The sequence below is a fragment of the Olea europaea genome, unplaced genomic scaffold, assembly GCF_002742605.1.
Source record: "Olea europaea var. sylvestris unplaced genomic scaffold, O_europaea_v1 scaffold1356, whole genome shotgun sequence".
In the NCBI taxonomy this organism is placed as follows: Eukaryota; Viridiplantae; Streptophyta; class Magnoliopsida; order Lamiales; family Oleaceae; genus Olea; species Olea europaea.
Genome location: NW_019231062.1, coordinates 133,618 through 141,064, shown reverse-complemented (window position 1 = coordinate 141,064; position 7,447 = coordinate 133,618). Strand labels below are relative to the sequence as shown.

Genomic DNA, 7,447 nt, shown 5'->3' with positions numbered 1-7,447 from the left:
GAAAGGTCTTCGATAAGGTGATCCACTTTCTCCTTTCTTGTTCGTGCTTTGTTTTGAATATTTTTCTAAAATGATCAAGGATGCTACAAATGATTGTGATTTTAATTATCACCCGAAATGTGGTCCCCTTAAGATAACCCATTTGGCTTTTGCGGATGACTTGATGTTATTTTCAAGGGGAGATGCTATGTTCGTGGAAATTCTCATGAATTGCCTTGAAAAGTTTGGTTTAACATCAGTTTGAAGACTAAAACATTGAAATCTAGCTTATACACAGCTGGGATTATGGGTATGAGCTTGAAAGAATCTTGGAAATGTCTAATTTTTCGAAGGGGACTACGCCTTTCATTACTTAGGTATTCCTTTTGCCTTGGAGAAACTCAAAGTGAGTTCTTACGCTCTTTCCTTGAAAAAATTACGGCTTATATTGGAGCTTGGAATTGCTCATCCTTATCTTATCCCGGTAAAGTGGAACTCATTAGGGTGGTGCTTCAAGGAGTCGAATGTTTTTAGCTTTCTATCTTCCCCATCCTGACTACAATTATTTCAAGGATTGTTAGCCTTTGTCAAAAATTCCTTTTGGGATCAAAGAAGCCTTTGGTTGTGTAGAAGGATCTTTGCCTTCCAAAAGAGGAAGGAGGCCTCGGATTAAAGGACTTGAGCAGTTGGAATCTACATCACTTGCTAAATTTCCTTGGAACATTCAACATAAAAAGGATTCGGTGGGTTCATCAAGTATATCTTAATGGGACTTTCAATTGGGAGTTTCACCTAGAAAGGATCATTCTTCACTCTTCAAGAATCTGCTGGAAATCAGAGACATTTTGTTGATTGTAATTGTGTATGTTGTGGGCATTTGGTGGAAACTTGCAACCATCTTTTCTTTAAATGGTCCTTCACATCTACATTATGGGGAAATATTAGGCGATGGATCGGCATCAAGAGATCTATGACTACACTTGCTAGTGCTCTATGACTTTTTATGCACTTCACTTGTTTTGTATTTTCCGGTTATGCCCAGAGTAATTGTATGTGTTAATGTACTTTTGATTGCCTGGAAATGCCCGATGTACTTGTATATGGAACATTTTTTATCAATGATATTTACATTTACCGATAAAAAAAAAAATAGAAAGAGCCCTTAGTCTATCAATCCTAACTATGTTTGGACCTGGTAAGTTTCCCCATTCTCAGTCAAATTAAGCTGTAGGCTCTACTCTTGGTGGTGGCCTTCCATCAATTCCTTTAAGTTTCAGCCTTGTGATCATACTCCCCCTGAAACCCAAAAACTTTGATTTCTCATAAGGTGCCAGCGGAGTCCTATAAGCAACATCCGTCGATCCCTAGTCGGCATCGTTTATGGTTGAGACTAGGACGATATCTGATCATCTTCGAGCCCCCAACTTTCATACTTGATTAATGAAAACATCCTTGGAAAATGCTTTTGCAGTTGTTCATCTTTCATAAACCCAAGAATTTCATCACTGACTATGAAATACAATTGTCTCCAATTTTACCTGTTAATCATTACTCCGATCCCGAAGGCCAACGTAATATGACCGAAATCCTATAATGTTATCCAATGCTAATGTATCCAGAGCGTAAGCTTGCTTTGAGCACTCTAATTTCTTCAAAGTAACAGCACTGGAGGCACGACCCAACTAGTTAAGGCCAGAAGCACATCGTCAACAAAAGGGACGATCTCTGAAATCAAACCCTAATTCTCTGTCACCCGTCACTACCATAGTAGGCCACTATCCCACCATCGAAAGTTGATAGGGCAAAAATTTGAATGATACATCTCCAAAACGAGGGCCATACGATCCATCGAGTTATCATGAATCATCGTAGCAACGGGTGAGCCCACGTCGACCTTTTATTTAATAAATGCATCCCTTCTAGAAGTCGAGTTTTGTTGCACGCATTAGATCTAGAAATACTATGGTTATCCAAGTAGCAGCTACCATCAAACAAACTATAAATGATTTAATGAGCCATTCACAGTTTCACAGTCTCAATTAATTCATACTTACACATGCATGGCTTAATCTTTGAGAGAAGCATATGACTACTGGCAGGACCAACCAAGAAGCATTCCTCTTCAATGTCGACATCGCGAGGACGGAGGTCCAGGATGAGGAAGAACGTCGTTTACATGGGTAATCGGAGGATCCGCGTCTTCGTACCCACTCAGTGTTCCACATCCGAGAATTCGAGCAAAACAAGGTCATTTTAGGCAAAGAGATACCGTCGTAATGGGCATACAGCACAGGGAATCGAGATGGAGATGACCAAATGTGAAATTCGAGCACCCAATGAACAAGCGTGAGGAGGATGTTGTCGCTGCCAGAGTAGGGATCCAGTCTACTCAAACACGCGGATCGTAATTGACGTGCTTTACGCACACGATGCCCAAGCAAAGCTCACACATGTCCGCCAACCCAAAAGTTCACAAACAAGTGACGAGCTGAGCCGGAGCATGTCCCACTACGCACAGTAAGAGATTATCGAGAAACTAATCGAAATTTATCGTGCAACGATGATCGTGATCGTGAGCACCTACTACGTTGCCCAACATGCTATGCCTGAAGGGCACAACATGCTTCGAACAACGTTTTGATGATGTAATGTTTCACTTACCCTCCATAGGAGGCAAGCTAAGAATGGATCGAGGGAAGATCCAGATGGATTCGGCACTTTTAGGCACACGAGTGAGGAGCCTGTGTTGGCAAGGGGTTGAATCGTGCCGTCGAAGTTCGCAATGTGATGACAATCAAAGTCACGAGCACTTACTGCAATACCCTGTGAGCCGTGCCCATGGGGTACCGCATGCTCGACAATGTTTCTTTCGGTGCCTACGTCCTGGTCCTCCCATCTTGCAAATGAGCAGCATCTGGTATCGAGCCAACGTAAGCTGTAAGCATCTAGCTTCGCCCTGATTTTCAAGGAAGATCGAGATTCAATGTCACACATGGGCGGAAAGCCCATGTTGGCAAAGGGCTAAAATGTGAGTTCACAGTGCGATAACTGTCATAATTGAGAGCACTAAACACGTTTCCTTGCACACCGTACCCAAGGGGTACTGCACGTACTCGCCGACGATAACGTCTTACTTTGGTGCCCATGTTTTGATCCTCCTATCATGTGAATGAAGTACGAGATGATCCCAAGGTAATACAGCCTGCAAAGCACGAGTTTTGATCGATTTTTAGGCAACCCGATCGGCTGGTGTGCATTCGTGAGAACTAGTTGTAATGTACATCTTGTGCCTAGGCCAATCAATCGATACATCACGTGGTTTTATCCCCACGTATGTCCTATGTCTTGTATCATCATGCCTTTCGATGGTCTCATTTTCGAATAGTTTTACACCGCTCGATCAGACATTGGGAAGTTGCAGGAACTACGTTGTAGCATGCGTCTTATGCTTAGGCCAATCGATCGACACACCACGCGGTTTCGTCCCCACGCATGCTCTCCATCCTACATCGTTGGGCCTCACGATGGTCTCAATTCGGGACAATTTCAAACCAACTAATCGGACATTGGGAAGTTGGGAGCACTACATTGTAATGTGTGTCTTATGCCTAGGCAAATCGATCGACACATCACGTGATTTCTCGTCCCCACGTATGCCCTCCATTCGGATTGTTCCTCCTACTCTTGCCGGGTCTTTACTCTATTTTTGGACCGAAATAGGCAATTGCGAGAAAATTTGGGGCCATATTTTGACACGCAATGTGATTTCATGCCCATGCATGCCTTCTATCCAGGTGCTGCTGGAGGATCACCTGTCGACGTATCGCTGGAGAAGCACCATCGTCGGACGAAAAACTTGCTCGAGCCAGCATGTGTCGGTCCCCAAGGCTCCAAAGTTTAAATGGACACAAGCTACCCCAAATATTTGTAGAACCCCAAATAATTATAGACACCTTAGTGGCACTAAGACATGAATATTGGATGACAAAAGTATACTACAGATGTTTAGTCTCATTCGAGACCCATTTTCGACATAGGAAACATTCTATTTGGAAAATTTTATCTCAATACAAATTGTAGCTCTTTGAGTTTTCTTTCCAACGCATTTTGAATTACCTCAATCGGATATTGGGAGAAGAAGTTATGATAGAAACACTGAAGGCTGTGCAGTGTCAACCGGACTACAACCGGTCGACCGAAACTGTCTGAAATGAAAATTCTCATTTTTATCTAGAATTTAAATATTTATTTTCATCAATTATTTTCTCAAATGGCCACCCACGTTTTTGGCAATAAAAACCCCACTAAATTGAAGCATTTAACCTCAAACTTAAATGGCACCCATGTTTTCTCTCTTAAATGAAATTTGACCCTTTATTTGCTTTAAGTTATGGAATATTTACCTATAAATAGAGATCTCATTTCACTCATTTTCTCTCACACCAAAAGAAAGAGCTTTTACATGCTAAAGAAAGAGTTTCCAAGAGAGAAAAAGAGAGGGAGGAAAACTATTTTTCCTAGAAGTTTAAGAAGTGTTTTTAAGTATCAATTCTCAACGGTTTTCAAACATCCAAGGAGTGCATTTCTTTCAACATCCAAGTTTCATCGAAATTTTCAATCCAAGTTCTCAAAGTTTCAAAAGCATCAATCAAGTTAGGTAGAGGTGCAATGTGTTTAATCGTGTTAAGTTATAAGTTTCGATTCATGTTAATGTTTGTATGTCAAATGGTACTCTGGTACGGCATGTCCCTCTATTTAATGGTTGTATGTCAAATGGTACTCCGGTACGGCATACCCCTCTATGTTAAAAAAATGTTCATATGTCAAATAGTGCCCTCGGCTACGGCATACCCCTTCATGTCAAATGGTGCCTCCGGGTACGGCATGTATGAAAAGTTATAAAGTTAATATTTTGAAATGTATAGCTTGATCACGAATGCACCTATGACACCTATTGAGTTTTTTCAACTCACGGGTTTAATCCCATCTCTACAGATTGAAGGAATTCTACCTTGAGCATGGATGGAGGAGAAGATGGAGAGTGAGGCAACGAGCTCATGGAAATCTAGTGAATAAGTGATTTGGATTTATTTTTATGAAATGTTTTCCAATGTTATTTCTTTAAAGTTTTGAATAACGCAGAATGCGAGAACAAGTTATGTTTTCTTACATTTGTTTGTTTTGAAAAATGATTCAGTGTTTTTGTTTAAAGTATTTGAAGTATTGTTATTTAAATTATTATCCGAAGATGTAAGCTTCCGCTAAAACGTATACACTTGTTACTAAACCATCGGTTAAGCTAAGTAAAGTAAGTAGCGTTCTGGTCCACTAGGGGTCGGGGCATTACAATATTTGAGGAGCAATTGCTCTTTTGTTGAAAATAATTTCGATTCACACGTTGATGCATGCCCGGAAATAGGGGATGGGATGGGAGGAAGGTGAAATGGTGTGGAAATAACTTAAAATGTATTAAATTTGAATGATAAACTTCTATCAAGCGATCATTTTATGTTCCTGACAACTATCCATCGATAGAACATCGCGAGGCTTACTTTTCCTCATCATGTGACACGAAGGCAGCGCCGCGTCCTAGCTGTAGCAGGGACGCAAGCACAATTTCAAGCATTCTCAGGCACCTTCAGGCATATGATGTGCAGACCATGTCGGGGATGCGGGCACGTTTTAGGCATTTCTAGGTAGTTTCTGGGACAAGGTGTGCAGGCCATGTCAGGGACGTAGGCATATTTTCTGGCATTTCTGGGACACGGTGTGTAGGCCATGCCCAGGACGTGGGCAGATTTCTAGGCATTTCTAGGCAGTTTATGGCACACAGTGTGTAGGCCACGCCCAGGGACATAGCTAAAATTTCAGGCATTTCTAAGCAGTTTCTGGACACGGTGAACAGCACATGTTCAGGATGCAGCCTGATTTTCAAGCATTTTTAGGCAGTTTCTGGGACATGGTGTGCAGGCCATGTTCAAGAAGCGTCTAGGCCATGGCAGGGATGTAACCTGATTTATAGGCATTTCTAGGTAGTTTCTGGGTACAAAGTGTAGGGCATGTTTGGGAAGAGTCCTGGTTACGTCCTGGACACAGCATGATTTCCAGGCAATTCTAGGCAGTTTTTGGGACATGGTGTGTAGGCCATGTCCAAGACATAGCCTGATTTTCAAGCATTTCTAGGCTGTTTCTGGGACACGGTGTGCATGCCATATCTGGGATGCAGCCTAATTTTCAGACATTTCTAGGGAGTCTCTTAGACATTGTAAGCAGGCCATGTCTAAGACGTGGCAGGGTCACAACCTGATTTTTGGCATTTCAATGTAATTTTTGGGACACTGTGTACATGCCATGTTCGGGATGCGTCTGGGCCACGACAGGGCCGCAGCCTGATTTTCAGGCATTTCTGGGAAGTTTCTGTGCACGGTGTGCAAGGCATGTCTGGGCACGGTGTGCAGGCCTTGTTCGGGTCACATCCTGGCCGTGGTAAGGTCGTAGCCTATTTACCAGGCTTTTATAGGCAATTTCTAGGACACGGTGTGCATGCCATGTCCATGACGCGGTAGGGACGCTGCCTAATTTCCATGTATTTCTCAACATTTCTGGTACATGGTGTTCAGGTCCTATTTGGGATATGTTCTGGCTATGACAGGGACGCATGCAGATTTTCAGGCACACGAAGGTAGGACGATTTACTGGCCATGTTAGGGACACAGGCACTTTGCCAGGCCATGTTAGGGATACGTCCTGGTCGCAGTGGGGAAGCAACCTAATTTCAAAGCTTTTCTAGGCAATTTTTAGGACACGGTGTGTAGACCATGTCCAGGACGCAGTAGGGACACAAACTGATTATCAGGTATTTCTAGGTAGTTTCTAGGATGTGATGTGCAGGCCATGTTCGGGATGCGTCCTAGCCACGTCAGTGACGTAGCCTGATTTTTAGGCATTTCTAGGTAGTTTGTGGGTGCGATGTGCAAGTCATGTTCAGGACGTGTCCTGGATGCGGTAGGGATGCAACCAAATTTTAAGGAATTTCTGGGCAATTTATGGGACACGGTAGACAGGACATGTTCAGGATGCAGCCTGATTTTCACTCATTTCTAGGTAGTTTCTAGAACACGGTGTGTAGGACATGTTCAGGATGTGTCTGGGCCAAGGCAGGGTCGTAGCTTGACTTATAGGAATTTCTGGGCAGTTTCTGGACAGGGAGTGCAGATCATGTTCGGGAAGAGTCCAGGCCACGTCCTTCCTAGCATTTCTAGGCAGTTTCTGGGACACAGTGTACAGGCCATGTCCAGGACACGGTACGGACGCAGCATGATTTCCAGGCATTTCTAGGCAATTTTTGGGACACGGTGTGTAGGCCATATTAGGGACGTGTTCGGGCCTCAACATGGAAGCAGCCTGATTTTCAAGCATTTCTCGACAGTTTCTGGGCACGATGTGCAACGTATGTCTAGGCATGGTG

General features: G+C 43.1%; 1 pseudogene; it reads right to left on the bottom strand.

The window, feature by feature from the left end:
- Window positions 1–2,988, bottom strand: part of LOC111375302 — a 6,826-nt pseudogene extending 3,838 nt beyond the window's left edge.
- Between the last annotated feature and the right edge of the window lie 4,459 nt (window positions 2,989–7,447).